We start from the raw sequence: 17,268 nt of genomic DNA, 5'->3' as shown, positions 1-17,268 counted from the left end.
ACTGAGTGACTGATCTGATCTGATCTGATCTGATGTTACTTTTTATCTGAGCTTTACTAAGATATTATTCACATACCAAAAAGTCACCCTGTTACAATATATAATCCAGGGGTTTTATTGAATAGCATAATCACAAAGTTGTACAATGGTCACCAGTATCTAATTTTAGAACATTTCATCACTTCAAAAAAGAATCCTCATACCCATTAGCAGTCACTCCTTGGTCTCCTTTGCCTCTCACTCTTGGAAACTAGCAATCGATTTTTTGTTTCTGTATATCTGTCAGGTTTGCACACTTCTTATAAATGGAATAATATAATATGTGGCCTTTTGTATTTATCTTTTTTCATTGCCTATAGTGACTTCCCTGGTGGCTCAGACGGTAAAGCGTCTGTCTACAATGCGGGAGACCCGGGTTCGATCCCTGGGTTGGGAAGATCCCCTGGAGAAGGAAATGACAATCCACTCCAGGACTATTGCCTGGAAAATCCCACGGACTGAGGAGCCTGGTGGGCTACAGCCCATGGGGTCGCAAAGAGTCGGACAGGACTGAGCAAGGTCACTATAGTGTTCGCCCAGTTCACCCATGTTACAGCATGCACCAGTACTTCATTCCTTTTTAGTGGTGAAATACTTTTTTTATGATCTAGTATATTTCATTTATTCATTCATCAGTTGATAGACATTTGAGTTGTTTCCACTTTATAATGAATAATGCTGCTTTGAGCATTCACATACAAAATTTTGTGCAGAGATATAAATACTTAATTCTCTTAGATATGTACCTATGGGCAGCATTTCTAAATCATATGTTTAACATCTTGAGAAACTGCCAACCTGCTTTACAAAGCGGATGCGCTATTTCACGATCCCACCACATACGCAGTATAAAAAAGAAACTGATTTAACAAAATTACCATACAGACTACCTAATTTGGGCACACTGTAACTATAGAGGCTACAGATTTTTTTTTTTTTTTGCCTTTTTAAAGAGCAAATAACTGAGCTATAGCATTGCCCTTTTATTGCAGCAAGATTTTAGCCCTTCCAGTTCTTCATTTAAAAGATTATTTCTACACATTGCCATTATAAATTTAAGCCAAATTGGAGAACAGAGAGCAACTGTAACACTACAGAGAATTTAGGACACAGAGAATAGAGTAGTAAAGGTAGATACATGAAATAGCCAGTAAGCAATCAACATTAACTTTGCATTTTTATGTCATGGAGGAAAAGCTACACTCAGATAAACAACTTTGAGATCTGTAAATATCTCAAATTAGGAGTTCAAAGATACTCTTTGGGATAAAAATGATGTTTCCCCTTTGAATACATTCTTAAAGCAGATAAAGGGAGGTAGAAATTGATAGCAGATTTCAACTAAATGCCAGGGCTTCTAACAACCCACCGATGAGAATCCAGCTGTTCTTCTCTGCTTCTTACATTAGCAATAATAATGGTAAAGAAGATGCCTTCCTTATTTGCTGACAGTTGTGTTGATAATGCAGGAGGCAAAATAGCATTTCTCTTCTAGGCCATGTTAATTATGGAGTGCTGACAAGAGTTCGAAAATAAATCTGGATCCTTCAAGTCAATGCCCCACATCAATATAAAATGAAAAACTCATGATACACTGACAAGCATGAGAGAAGTGTACAGTTTACACGACACCTATTTTTTCAATAAGTAGAAAGATTCATGGCAGATTATTAAATCCAAAATGAATAATAGGTCGTACCAGAATATCAATTTAGAGATCTAGGTAATATCTCTCTATCTCTTATATTTCTCATCTGATTTGTTGAAGCAGAAAGGAAATGTAACTTTATGTTCTTTTTTTTTTCAGATGAAAATACTGACAAGAGATTAATGACACAGGAAATAGGTGGAAGAATACAGATTTTTATCCCAGATTTGGGGCTCTTGATCCAATTCTGGAACTTTCCTAAATTTTAGAAGTAAATTTCAGGCCACAGCCAAGCAATTTAAAAGTTATTTATATGGACAATGAGTTGGGATATTTGAAATGGAGGCCATTTAATGAATTGAGTGCAACTATACCACACAGTATAGGGCACATTTCCTGTTAGAAATTCATGTCAGTAACCTAAAATATTTAGAACACTTGAATTTTATTGCTAGATTTAGCAGCTATCTGGTACCTATTGTCAAAAATATGAAGGCAATTCAATAAGTATTTATTAAGCTCTACTACAGTTTTTAAGCAGTACTTCAAGGTAAGTATTATGATTCTCATTTTTTAAAGGCAGAAACTAAGAGTAATGGAGCTCAGGCAACTTGCTCAAGGTCAATAACCAAGAAAAGGATTGTTTATATTTTGAACTCAAGTTTGTCTGCCCCTAAAGTCCTACTCTTTCATAATCTTAGCTTGCAAAAAAATCATTTACATGTTAAAAAATTATTGGTCCTTTGAGGTTGTAATTTCATATCTTGGGCTGTTTTCTCAGAGAATCATACGCATGTGCTATGATTTCACCACACAAATCTTTATCTCAATGCTGTTCATAGTTATCAAGAAATGGAACTAACCCAATGGCAAAAAAGGGCTCAATTAAATTACCTGTGTTATGTCCACATGGTGACATAGTGTGGCAACCATTACAAATATTGTAACAGAAGATTATTTATTGGCAAAACAACAGTGCAACAGAGACTCATTTTGGTGAACTCCCTGCAACCCACAGAGCTCAGCGTCCTCACCCTGACCAGTGAATGCCTTTCATCCCAAATAAAGTTGGTCTGACTCTCCTCTGCGCTCCCATACGACTTCACATGTGGCGTATGGTAGTCAGCTTCATCACCTGGACATCTATCTTCCCCAACCTTGTAGATATGAATTCCTCAAGGTTAGAGAATCAATTTTAGTCACCTTTATTACATCACCCATCTCTAATACACTGCTGCTGCTGCTGCTGCTGCTAAGTCGCTTCAGTCGTGTCCGACTCTGAGTGACCCCATAGACTGCAGCCCACCAGGCTCCCCCATCCCTGGGATTCTCTAGGCAAGAACACTGGAGTGGGTTGCCATTTCCTTCTCCAATGCATGAAAGTGAAAAGTCAAAGTGAAGTCGCTCAGTCATGTCCAACTCCCAGCGACCCCATGGACTGCAGCCTACCAGGCTCCTCTGTCCATGGGATTTTCCAGGCAAGAGTACTGGAGTGGGGTGCCATCGCCTTCTCCACTCTAATACACTGGCTCACAGTTAATAGGTGGTATTCAATAAACATCTACTTAAAGAATCAATAAACCGGTTGTTCTTCAGCACTGCATTCAACCCATTTAACACTTAAAAAAATCATGTAGAAATACAACTTCTGTGGTTTAGTGGGGGAAATTGTCATGCTTTCTCACAACGAAAGGAAAAAAGCCCTGACGTTTTAGGTCCCCTTGGCACTATCTCTCTGTCTTGAAGATAGGCAAGGCCTATGGTCGAGGTTTAACTGTAACCCATTCACCACATGTAGGGTCTTGTCATGAACTGATTGCAAGGGTCTGGCAATAACCTCAGCTAATGCAAGGATTTTAATCTGAGATTCATACATTTCTATCTGATACATCTGAATAAATAGGCTTCAGCAAATACATCTCTTGAAATTATCTTAAAAAATGTAAAAATTTGGGTTGGAAAAATATTCCGTTAGGGTTTTCTGTAAATGGTATGGAAAACTCTGATGCAACTTTTTGGCCAACCCAATATTTTGTTTGTATGTCTGTTTTGTAAGGATAATGGTTTTTTACTTTTTAATTTACAAAAGCCATTGGACCTACTAAGTTTGGCGTCTACATTGTTCCCATCATATTATTTTGACTAAAAAAAAATATTTTGACTTTTATATGTGTATTTCATTTACTAAGTCAAAAACTTTTTTTAATTTTATTTTCAGTTTGAGACTGGGGTAAGTTGACTTTTTAACAAAGCTCATTAAAATGTAGTTAATGAGAGGCTTTGTTCATTATTCTTTCCTGGAGAGTTGATAGTACAGCAGAAATAGTTCCAACAAGATTACAAGCATTCCTCTGGGAGTGAGAAAAGAGAATTGCTATTTGGAGTTCAGTGGGGATAAAGGTTCCTTTCACCTTTGGCATCCATACTGTCAATATTTTCAAGTTATCTAAAGAAAGCCAGAGAGCGGGTCATTGAGAAGAAAGTCAAATGGATAAGGGCCAGGGAAAGAGAGAGAAGGGCACCGAAGCCAGTTTACAGAAATCTAAATCACAAGACTACCTTCAACTAATACTCTAAGAGTCTTCACAGCTTCTTGAAGGCTGTTGGTTGGCTGTGTATGTGTGTTTTGATGTGAAGGTATAGTCATATTATTTTTTCATTGCCGTATAATTTTGCCTAGCAAAAACATCACAAGCCATAACTTAATAATGTTGACAGGAGAAAATATCAAATGTTCACCTCACTCTGCTCTTTCCAAACTCTGCTGAACTGGGATTACAAGTAGAGTGGATGATTTGAGGTTTCAGAGGTACCATCACAGAATGCACCTCACTACCACCACTGTCAGTCCTGGGATAATTCCAGTTACAACACTCCAAAGGAAGCCCATTCTCAGAGGCTGAAGACACATCAAAGAGGATTGGAGGGATCCTAGGGCACTGAATTCATTAAGACATAGCAGGCGCTCTGTGGTCCCTCACATGTGTTTCAGTGTGATTTGATCTATATTTTCAGAGACAACAAAGGAGTCTTAAAGACTCTCTACAGGATCATGAAACACTGGAGCCAACCTCAGAGATCATCTACTCTTGACCTGTGTTAAGTTGCTTGGATAAGGTGATGTCTTATTCATTAGCATAGGACAATAACAGTAATGATAATGTTTGCTGTGTTCTTAGTCTGCACTCGGAGAAGGCCCTGGCACCCCACTCCAGTACTCTTGCCTGGAAACTCCCATGGACAGAGGAGCCTGGTAGGCTGCAGTCCATGGGGTCGCTAAGAGTCGGACACGACTGAGCGACTTCACTTTCACTTTTCACTTTCATGCATTGGAAAAGGAAATGGCAACCCACTCTGCTCTATGTGCTTTACAGGTAGTAATTCACTTATTCTTCACAACAAAATCATGGTGTCAATCCTATTATTATTCCCTTTCCATCAATGAGGAAATCAGACACAGGAAGACGAAGCAACTTGTTTAAGGACATACGATTAGGGAAAAAAAGTCCTTAGCATCTTAATTAATAGGGAGGTCCAACCAGTCCATCCTAAATGAGACCAGTCCTAGGTGTTCATTGGAAGGACTGATGCTAAAGCTGAAACTGCAATACTTTGGCCACCTCATATGAAGAGCTGACTCATTTGAAAAGACCCTGATGCTGGGAGGAATTGGGGGCAAGAGGAGAAGGGGACGACAGAGGATGAGATGGCTGGATGGCATCACCGACTCGATGGACATAAGTTTGAGTGAACTCTGGGAGTTAGTGATGGACAGGGAGGCCTGGTGTGCTGCGATTCATGGGGTTGCCAAGAGTCGGACACGACTGAGCAACTGAACTGAACTGAACTGACTGAATTGTCTATAATGGAGAGATCCATAAGTAAGGATTTCTCTGTCCCTTCCTATTTAACATTATTTTTCTCTTTTCTGGAAGGGTGTTGTATATCCCAAACCAACGATGATCACACAAGAAATGAGGGTATTTTTTAAATCATTATGTGCCCTCCCCACGCTCACACACACACTCATAAACACTTCTACACACTTGAAAATACTTATAATCACAAGTTGTTGTTTTTTTTTTTAACCCTTTAACCAATGAAAACCAAATTATTTGAATGGAGTAAAATAATCGCATTTCCCATCCCATCCAATTCATACTCAAAGAATTCTTGGTATGAAAAGTCCTTCTTTGCACCTCTAATCAAGGAATAAACACAACTAAATCAATACCTTGAAATTCCAGGACAATTCAAATAATTTAATAATTGAGTCATTTATTACTTTCCTCATGAAAACAATAAATGCTGACTGAGCAATAATTTGCTTTAGGATCAATGCACTGGGTATATATGGCAATCAATAAAGCAGATTACACCTCTGACTTCATGAACATTTTTGGTGGTAAAGGTGATATCAGTATTATATTACTGATGTTTTCTCTTAGGTAAATGCATTCTGTGTTTATAAATTCTGTAAATTCATAAAGTCAGAACCATTTGAAAGAGTGAAATGAGACATTGTGACAAACAAATAGAATTCAAAGTATCAAAGAACTGTAATCACATAATCTACCAACGCAAAGACAAGTTCTTAATATTATTAGCTCTAGTTTAAAATTTCATGGCACCCCACTCCAGTACTCTTGCCTGGAAAATCCCATGGACGGAGGAGCCCGGTAGGCTGCAGTCCATGGGGTTGCTGAGGGTCGGACATGACTGAGCAACTTCACTTTCACTTTTCACTTTCATGCATTGGAGAAGGAAATGGCAACCCACTCCAGTGTTCTTGCCTGGAGAGTCCCAGGGACAGGGGAGCCTGGTGGGCTGCCGTCTATGGGGTCGCACAGAGTTGGACACGACTAAAGTGACTTAGCAGCAGCAAAGAGACCCATACATAACACAAAAGTCACAAACTCTGAATTTGAACTTGTCATTTCTTTGAAGGAACTCTACCTCTTAGGGTCCTCCCATCATGCATCCCCAGGGACTCCAGTAAATAAGTCTGTAAGTTCCACAGTCAGCAACATATTCTCTTTTGATGGTTCAGAGCCAAGTGAAATCTCCCATTCTAACAGAGCCCAGAGTATCAGGATGGTGAACTATAAGGGCTAGAAACAGGTAGATAATGCAGACATGTTTTAAATGGCCAACTAAGAACAAAAGAAAAAAACTGACAGGAGAAGTGTATACTATAGAATATAATACTACCTGAAATGAACTATATCAAGTTCTTATTGCAAATCATTTAAGACTGGGAAGGCCCTGGCATCAGACTGCAGTACTTGAATATGCTTCCACCATGTAATAGCTAAATCATAGGCAACAATTCCTTTGATTGACATGGATACCCAGTAGGCTAGGTTCTTCAGAGAGACAGCTGTCATCCCCAACTCCCTCAAAGAGCAGCATCTTTTGGAAATTAAAAGCCAAAGATATGGAAACTGGCTACAACTGGGTACTTAAGCAGGCCTCCTGATAAAATGCTGATGAGATAAAACACAGCTGAAGGTCAATAACTGAAACAAAAGGCTTGGGTCCTGGACTCTGATCACACCAAAATAAAAATCCTCTGTTAGAAATGCTGAGGTTGATGGTCAGTGCTGGAAGCTACAATTCTGCTACGTCACAGAACTGGAACCACAAAGTTTGGACCTCAGGCCCAAACCATCCTAGAGGAAGTGCTGGTGTTCCCCCAACCATGAAGCTTATGAGTCCCATAGCTCAAGGCTGGGGGCCCTTTAAAGTCTGATGTCTTACTCAGTGGATCCCTGTGCACCGGGCATTGAGAAGCTGGCTCACCTGCTGCTGCTCGGCCTCTGGAAGTTTTCCCCCAATCCAAGGTTGGTCTCAGCTGGTATGTGTGCTGCGGGGTCATTCACTCTTCATTACTTGACATTAGACCATCTTGGGCAAGTTATGAATTCTCTTTGAGCCTCGGTATCCTCTTCATCAAATAGGGATAATAACGGTAAACACTTCATTTGGTTTCTGTGAGGATTAAATGAGATAATCTATGTCAAGTGTTTATCACAGCTCCCACACATGGCAAACATGCAAAAATGCTAGCTATTGTTAGAATTTAGGATTTAATTCCACAGGATTTTTAAAATACAAATAAGGGAAGTTTTTTTTTTTTTTTTAAATCACATCTCTAAAGGAACTAAAAGATAAACTCGAGAGTTTTCATTAAGAGATTCAGAGAACACTTATTTTATAGTCTGTGACTCTGCAGTTGATGTGGTAAAGATTCTTTAACAATGAAGTGATTCTGAGTTTCAGATCAAAGAAGGGAGATTTATTTAAGAAGATACTTAAGCTTCTGCTCCTAACTAGTGCCTAGGAATCTGTTTGTATCTCTTGACAGATGAGAAATGGAGAAGTGGTGTGAGGGAAAACCCAAGTGACTATACTTTTCTCCCCCTACACAATTATTCATTCATTTATTCACTCATCTGTGTATTATTCCTTTTATGCAACAGTTATATATTGCAACACACAGTACTAAGCATCATGGTGTAATAAGAAAGCAAAAATCAAGCCAACACTGACAAGTAAAAATTGGCTTGTTCAAGACATATTCTCCATATGCCAGTCTCCCAAAGAAGTTGTTGGCCTCCTGAGGTTATTTGGAAATCAGCTACAGCAAAATCATTAAGCAACCAAACTCTAGTACAATTCTGATGTTGCTGATTCAGCCATGTTCAAGTGTGACAAAGTGGTGGGATATTGATCCTGTCAAGGAAGAGGTCTGTGTTCTCTTAACTATGAATGTCAACTTGGCAGAATAAGACTTGAAGCTAAGATTATGCCATACTTGTAGCTGATGGATTCTGGCTCTTAATCATGGCTGGGGAGGGACTATTACTTTGCTAATTAGTTTCTTAAACGTCTTCTGGTACTCTATGCTTAGATTTACTAGACTCCTGGGTGCACTCCCAGAGTACAATGGGAAATGGAGAGCATGGACCTCTACTGTGGTGATGCCTGCAAGGTAATGTTCTTTCATCAGTCCTAGCATGTGAGCTTCCTGGGGTTTTGTCCAGGCTTGATTAACACACTTGTTACTCTTATGAAGCCCATTATATGGATGATCCTACACTTAGTGTAGGAAACTAATCCAATTCATAGAAATAAGATGCTGTGGAGATAGTATGAGCCATGTCCAGGGTGAATGATTTATTTCCTCTACTGATAAACCTCTGGCTGTCCTGGAGGTGTTAGCTGGAATCCAACCCTACACCTCTGACCATTTCCCTTCCACAAGAAGAGTGGCTCCATTGCGCAGGATAAGAGCACCTGTACCATCTGCTCCTGGAAGGTGAGAGGTAGGCTGTATTTCTGCTTGCAACTGTGTGTGTGTGTCTGCTAAGTTGCCTCAGGCATGTCCAACTCTTTGTGAGCCTATGGACTATAGCCTGCTAGACTCCTCTGTCCATGGGATTTTCCAGTCAAGAATACTGGAGTGGGTTTCCATGCCCTCTTCCAGGTAATCTTCCTGACCCAAGGATCGGACCCATGTGTCTCAAGTCTCCTGCATTGGCAGAAAGTTTATTTACCCAGTGAGCTACCTGGGAAACCCACTTGCAACTATACCTCTCACCATACAAGGTGCCAGGGGCATTTTAGGAGGAAGATAGGAAATCTATTTTGGCCTTATGTACCAGGTGTGTTTCTCAACACAGCTTTTCTAATAATAAAATTAAATATCTGAATTTCTAAGGAAGTCAAAACTTCCCTGTCCATTCTTTAATATGTTCAGAACTTAAAGTAACATTTGACTCAATGTCTCTTTTAAATCTCAACCATTTTTATTCAGACGTGAGTTTGAATCCCAATTGATATTGAAAAGATGGAGTTCAGTCTCAAGATGCTGGTGCATTCATTTGTCCATGGTAATATTAATATTAGCAATAGCTATCTCATTGGGTTGTATGGAGATTAACTGAGATCACATGCCTGACATAGTAGGTATCCATAATTCAGCTTCTATGATCTTTGTGATATACAAAGAAGTCTAGACATAAAAAAAAAAAAAAAACAACTTTGTGAAATTAGGAAGGCAGGAGTTGAAACCTGATATTAGGAACTTTGAATAATTTTTCAAGTACTTTAAATATAGAAAATATTATTAAAAATTAGCAGATGACTCAAAAAAAATTGAAACCTTCTTACAACCTGTGTTCATGCACTCCAGTCACTATGACACCACTTTTCAGAACAGAGAACTTGAGTGCCTGCTACAGCGAGATCAAAGGAGGATGTGTCATAAATGGCTGTGCAAGTCACGCCTCAGTCCCTGGCCCTCCTGTCCTTGCTCTGCGTGTGCCATTTAAAATGCAATTCCCTTTGAATGGGCACAGAGCAGTTCTATTACCAGACATGACTGCTCTTACAACTAGCAGTGCTTTAATGATTTTATGTCATCTCAATAATAGAAACATGACATTCAACTGTGACTACAGCTTGTGAGTCTATTTTTGGAAAACCGATTTTGTAGAGGACATGAAAATGTGGAGTCTTGGTGCCTGTTTATTTCCCAAAAGGCTGAGCCAGGAACTCTCACACCTCAGTCCCCTCCGTGGACCTTTCATGACTTTCTGAAATGAGTGTGGTAACTTGAGGTCTCAAACAATGATGCTTCACATACAAAAGACCCACTTTAGAGAAGGAGACTTGAGCCTGAATCTAATTTTCTCATTGGAAGGAACATCCTTCATGAAGTATTTCAATGCCTGAGTCCTTATTCTTGATAAGGGCCAAGTCCACAAACAACAACAATAACAAAAGTACATGCACTTGTTCAGTGGAGGAATTCCCGCTAATCTTTCACAGACGAATTTGAAGGTAAGAGTCATAAACTCCCTCACCATCCTTCACTCACAGGTCAGCACTATCTCTGTCAGCACACGCATTCAACTTCTTCTAATCTCAGACAGGTGATTCTCTCTTGCTTAAGGCCAACTCTTCCACCTGGTCTTAGTTCCCACCCCCACTGTCTCTTTTGGGCTTCCCCAGTGGCGCAGTTGTAAAGAATCTGCTTGCAATGTGGGAGACACAGGAGACACGGATTCAATCCCTGGGTGGGGAAGATCCCCTAGAGGAGGGCATAGAAACCCACTGAAGTATTCTTGCCCAGAAAATCCCACGGACAGAGGATCCTGGCGGGCTACAGTCCATAGGGTCTCGAAGAGTCAGACACGACCGAGCGACTGAGCATGCACACCATCTCTTGTAGGACTTGATGTATCAGGGGTCTACTTTGCTCCAACATTTCCACTTTTCCCCTTGCTACTGGGTCTCTCCTTTCAGTCTGTTAAATGCTAAAATCCTTACCGTTACACACACAGAGGCACAACCCTCTGTCTTCTTCTCATCTCTGACCCATTTTCCTTCACAACTGAACTAGTTAAATTAGCTCACATTTGTAGCCTCCCATTTTTAAAAATCCTATTTTCTCTCCTGCTTCTATAAATAAGTAGGCAATTTTTCCTTGCCTTCTTGTTTCAAACAAGATACTGCAATCTTTTCTTATCTGTCCTTCCGCTCTTCAATCCCTGTCTGTAGTCTTCCACTGTTATCAATCTCCCCAAACTGCCCAGGAAAACTTCATCAATGACCTCATTAGAGTTAAATCCAATGGTCAGTCTCAGTAATTTGAATATTTTGCTTGCATGTGATACAAACAATACCTCCTTGCCCTTTCTAAAAATTCTCCTCTCTTTGATTTCATGCTACTGCATGAAATAAACTATTTCATTTCTACCAGTTATCATATATTTTCTCCAAATACTGTACCATACACTTCACACTGTTGAAACAACACTGAAAGGTAGGGAATATTGTAATCATGTATACTTTTAAAAAGCAAGCAATTGAAACCTAAAGAAATGGAATAATTTTACTCAAGTTACATAGTATATGTAAGGAATGGGTTAAGAACACAGCTTTAACTTACACCAGTGTACATTTTCAATTTGTTAATATGATATTTAAAACATATAGGACTATACCTATCATTACAACTAACAGATCTCATCTATCCACAGATTTAGCACATCTTAACATTTTGCTTAACAATTTGTACTAATTTATTTTTCCAGAACTGATATATTAGAAAAAGCTAAAGCCCAACTTGTAATTCTCCTCAATTTTACTCCCTTTTCTTCCCAGAGGAAACCATTATACTCTAGGTGGTCTCTATCATTTATATCTATTTTTTTAATCCTACTATTAGGTTGATACAAGCTTCTTTATTCCTCTCTCTTTTCCTTATCTGGACATAAAATATTCTTTCTTTTCTGTTTGTGTCCACTCATACAAATATTGACCTCTAGTTAATGATTTATATGCTGATGTATTTCAGGGGAAGTACACCGATGTCTGCAACTTACTCCCAAACGCATCCCCAAAATAGTGATGGATAGAGGGATGGAAAGTTTAAACATATATGCTTAAGAGTTTATAGATAATCAATATGTCTAGTCACTTCTCAAACCAAATAAAGCTTTAGAATATCTTCACACCACAGTTCTTCCTCTAATATACCACATCGAGTTGTCTTGTTTGTGCCTATAAAATACCTTGTCCAAAATGATCAAAAATTAATAATATATCATTCTTTTCTACAGTCCAAGTTTTCTTACATTTATATGTTTATCAAAATATTTCCTAACCATCTCATCCTTAATTGGGGAAGAGAGGATTCAGTCTCCTCTTACTGATTTCAATGTTTTTTTTTGTTTTTTTTGTTTTTTTTGTGAGATTCTAGAATTAATTGTCACAGTATTTCTATGAACATTTAAAAAATTTAAATTTCTTCCCCTGAATTATACTTTGACTAAGTATAGAATTCTAGGTTGACAAGTATATGTCATCCCCCCTTCAAAGTTATCATTCTATCATGACTGTGAGACATCTTCAGTAATTCTAATTTTCATTCCTTTGATTGTAATAGATATTTCATCTCTGTCTGCTTTTAAGACTTTTTTTTTTTTTTTGGTTGTGTGAGTTTTGAAGTTTCAGGGCAATATATCTGTGTGTAGAATTGTTTTTGATCATCCTGTCAAGAATGTAATATACTCAGTAATTCTAAAGGTTGATATCTCTTTTCAATCCAGGAAATTTCTGAGTCATTGTATCTTTTACTTTCCTTTATTCTCCTCTTCTAAAAACTCCATTGTATGTTTTCTGTAGTATCTTATCTTCCTCGTATCTTTACACCCATGGTGAATGTCTAATTATTTAAACAGATCTATTTTCAAGTTACTAACATTTACAATTATCTACATCTTTACCAAATTATTTACTTACAACCTCCAAATCATACAACTCATATGTTTCATAGCAAGAGAACAAGATAGGGGTCCTTCTTCAAGTTTGATGCCTGTGGTTCTTTTTCTTTTTTGTATCTATTTAAACGTTTACACATTTACTTTAATGTCTCCTCTGACTAGTTCTATTATTTCTTGTTCTAGGGTGTGAATTCTCTTTGTTGAATTTTCTGATCCTCTTTAATTTATGACTCCCTACAGGTGACTTGAAATGTCTTAAGGAATCTTCATGGAGGTTGTTATAGACTGACTTGTCTCCTCAAAATCCATGTTTGTTGAAGCCCTAACACCCAGTGTGGCTGTATTTGGACAAAAGGTCTTTAAAGAGGTCACTAAGGTTAAACAAGGTCATCAGGTTGGGATCCTAATTCAATGGAACATGTGTTCTCATCAGAAGAAGAGGAGTTAACAGGAAAATGCATGCAGAGGAAACTCTGGGTGAGGACACAGTGAAGATGAAACCACCAACACACCAAGAAGAGCAATCACACCAGAAACCAGTGCTGCTAACACCTTGATCTTGGGCTTCCAGCCTCAAGAACTGCGAGAGAAAATATATACACGCTGTTTAAACCACACAGACTTTGGTCTCCTTCAGGAGCCCCAGTTAGTAGCAACATCCATTGGGTGCCAGTTCACATTCATCTCTTCATTGTTGTCATGGTTTCAGAGTTTATATTAGAATGTTGGTAAGTTCTCAACTTGCCATTCTCACATCACATAAGGAATATAAATTTGGAACTCACAAATTTGCTTCAAGTGTTTCACATTGCCTGTTTCTAAAAAATGACTTGTTTTCACTCATGGCTAGTGGTTAATTTTGTTGTTGAGGACATACTAGGATACCTTCCTGTCTCAAAGGTCCAGTGGATAATACACATTCAGTCTCTTTGTATAAGTAGCTCCCCTCTGAGGGTACTGGAATATCAGACCAAGAATTTAAGGTAAGTTTTCCAGTTCTAATAACTGGAAATTGGGGACCTCTGATTATTAATCTTATCTTGAAATTCTTTTTTCATTTTGCAATCTAAGGAGTCCCTTTCTTGATTTTTTAAAAATTTATTAGGGTATAGTGGCTTTATAATGTTGTGTTAGTTCTGCTATCCAATGAAGTGAGTCAGCTACACATATACATATATTCCCTTCTTCTTGAGCCTCTTGCCCACTCACCCCCCATTCCACCCCTCTAGGTCACCACAGACCACTGAGATAAGCTCCCTGTGCTACATAGAAGGTTCCCAGTAGCTAGCTATTTTTATAAATGGTAGCATATGTATGTCAATTCCAATCTCTCAGCTCATCCCACCCCTCCTGCTCCACCATGTCTGCGTGGCCATTCTATGCATCTGCATCTCAATTTCTGCCCTACAGATAGATTCATCTGTACCATTTTTCTAGATTCAACATATAAAATAAAATGGGCAGAAGACCTAAACAGACATTTCTCCAAATCATACATACAGAGGGCCAAGCGGCACAAGAAAAGATGCTCAACAACACTGTTAGAGAAATGCAGATCCAACTACAATGAGGTATCACCTCACATGGTTCAGAATAGCCATCAACAAAAAACACTTTCTTGATTTTTACCATTTCAAACATACTTCTTTCATGATTTGTTTGGAGTGCAAATAAAACTCTTCTGTGTCAGCTTAATTTCAGATAATGACCTGATGTCTCTTATGTTCTTTGTACGTCACCACACCACCTTTCTTGGCCCATCATCTCTCTGACTAGCTATTATAACATGCAAAATCTAACTTCTCTTTCTCTGCTTGACAATGAGATATTTCAGAGGATCAATATCCTCTTCTGATGTTCTTATTGAACAAACTAGTCTACTTCCAATGTTATAAGTAACTGACTTCTGAAAAGTCCTATTTGACATCTCAACTCCCACTTTGCATCAAAAGGCAAATTCTATACCCTCAGCCTTCCTAGCATTGTCATTTCACAACAGCTACCATCAAATCTCACTTCTGGTGGGATAGGGCAGCTTCTCCAGATCTAAACTTGCACTATTTAATGGTTAGCCAAACTATAGCCATGTATCTTATTATGTTTGTTCTTTTCACTTCTTTTCATTTTTTTAAATAACTAATGCATACTCTTTAGATCTCTTCAGTGGATTTCCTTACCCTATAGAATAAAGTTCAAGCTCTTCAGTTTACAAAACCATATCTTCATAATTGAGCCTTCGACTGCTGATCCAGAATTATTTTGCATAGTGATTCATATCACCACCAAGAACTGCTGTTTACTTAAGCCATTTGTAGTGTCTGTCCGTGACTTGGCTCAAGCAATTTCCTCACCCTGAAATGATTTCTCCTTGGCCCCTCTCACCCACTTCAGCTCAACATCACTTTCTTAAAACTTTCAGTCTCTTTTCCAGGGAAAGTTGACCACATCCTCCTCTGTATCCCTGCCACAAATACTTATCCTTGGTACTTATTAAAATCTTAAATCCACTGATATAATAATAGGCTTGTCTTCTACTCTGAAACTGATATCATACAAGACATGGTTTCTCAATCTCAGTGGGATAAGCAATAGACCAGATAATTGTATGTTGTGTGGGTTGTTCTGCAAATTGTAGGATATTAAGCAGCATTCTTGACTTCTAACTACTAGATATTAGTAGTTGCCACCCTTTACCAGACATGACAACCAAAAACGTCTCCAGACATTGTCAAATGTCTGAGGGATGAGGGGCGGGAGCATAATCATCCCTGGCTGAGAACCAATGCCTTAAGATAGAAAACACATTTCCAAAGTCCTGGGTTCAAGGTCACCACAAGTATTCTAGAAGTACAAGTTGACAGAGTGCATAATGAATAAAAATATTTTAGTAATTGACACACACACTTACACATATATATACACATATATATGTGTATATATAGATATATATGTCAGTATAAGTTATACATTGGCTGAAATATATGAAATATTTGACTTGCAAATTATGTCTTTGGGTAATTCAGGGAGCTTAGGTTTAAATAATATTAGTAGGGCATAAGATGGACTATACACAGGCATTTCATAGTTAAGGACCAAATACCAACTAAGATACACAGTTAAATAAGAACAATTAGCAATTTTGTGAATTGGCTGCCAGTTCAAATTTATTTTGCCAAGGCTAATGTTTACTTAAGTTGAAATGTCTGACAATTCTAAGAGCTTTCATTGCATGAGCTTATGTTTAAATTTCAGCAACTCTGCATTTAAATTGAGGCAATATAATCTCCTGGGCAATTGTCAAAACAAGTAACTATGTTGACAAGGAATCTTGGAAATTAAAGTTAAGAGTGTGTGTGTGTGCGTATACACACATTATATATGCATATATATATATATTCATATATGTACATATAATCCATATGTACAGTCGTGTCCGACCCTTTGTGGGCCCCATGGACTGTAGCCTACCAGGCTCCTCTGTCCATGGGATTTTCCAGGCAAGAATACTGGAGTGGGTTGCCATTTCCTTCTCCAGGGACATATAATATATACATACATAAATGCATACATATATATGGGCTTCCCAGGTGGCTCAGTGCTAAAGAATCAGCCTGACAACACAGGAAACTCAGGAGTTGCAGGTTTGATCCCTCTGTTGGGAAGACCCCCAAGAGGAGGAAATGGCAACCCACTCCAGTATTCTTGCCTGGAAAATCCCAAGGGCAGAGAATCCAGGCGGGTTACAGTCCATGGGGTTGCAAAGTGTCATATATGACTTAGCAAATGAGCACATGCATGCAAAAACACACACACATATGCATGTACACATTATGTTCCTCAACTGTTCTTCCCTTAGACATTTATTTAACAAATATTTAGAGAATGCTTGGAATGTGCAAAATAACTAAATAAAATAAAAAGATCTTTTACTTCTACTGTGTGCTCAGTCACTCCTGCTAGAGGAGATAATTCAAGCATGAAAACAATTAAATAAGTGGAATCAAAAGGTTAAGAATGTTCAAATGAAATATCCAAGCTTTTGATTTAGTAAAATCAAGAAAGAAATCATACAATATTGTAAAGTTTAAAAATAAAATAAAATTAAAAAAAAAAAAAGAAATCGTAGACAACATGGCGCTGAATTTTGGCCTTGGGGGTAATTATTAATATCAAAAGTGTTTATAATAATAACAAAAAAGAAAAGTATTAACATTAAATATCAATTGAATCATTACCTTCATTTGAAAATTTTAGTTCTGAAAACTTCAATATGCAAAACCATGTGTT

At 38.2% G+C, this 17,268-nt stretch overlaps 2 long non-coding RNA genes across 2 annotated transcripts in view; one reads left to right on the top strand and one right to left on the bottom strand.

The window, feature by feature from the left end:
• The window catches only part of LOC123327555, a 1,360,034-nt gene that overhangs the window by 824,507 nt on the left and 518,259 nt on the right, over positions 1–17,268 (bottom strand). The window contains exon 3 of the long non-coding RNA XR_006640074.1: positions 7,490–7,678. This is a non-coding gene — a long non-coding RNA (uncharacterized LOC123327555). The remainder of the gene's footprint in view (positions 1–7,489; positions 7,679–17,268) is intronic.
• On the top strand, positions 6,807–13,741 carry LOC123329715. The gene is made up of 2 exons (XR_006545249.2): positions 6,807–7,530; positions 13,222–13,741. It is a non-coding gene; the product is annotated as an uncharacterized LOC123329715 (long non-coding RNA).

The sequence above is a fragment of the Bubalus bubalis genome, chromosome 16, assembly GCF_019923935.1.
Source record: "Bubalus bubalis isolate 160015118507 breed Murrah chromosome 16, NDDB_SH_1, whole genome shotgun sequence".
Taxonomy (NCBI): Eukaryota; Metazoa; Chordata; class Mammalia; order Artiodactyla; family Bovidae; genus Bubalus; species Bubalus bubalis.
Note: the sequence above shows the minus strand (reverse complement) of the source record. Positions and strands in the feature narration are given on the sequence as shown.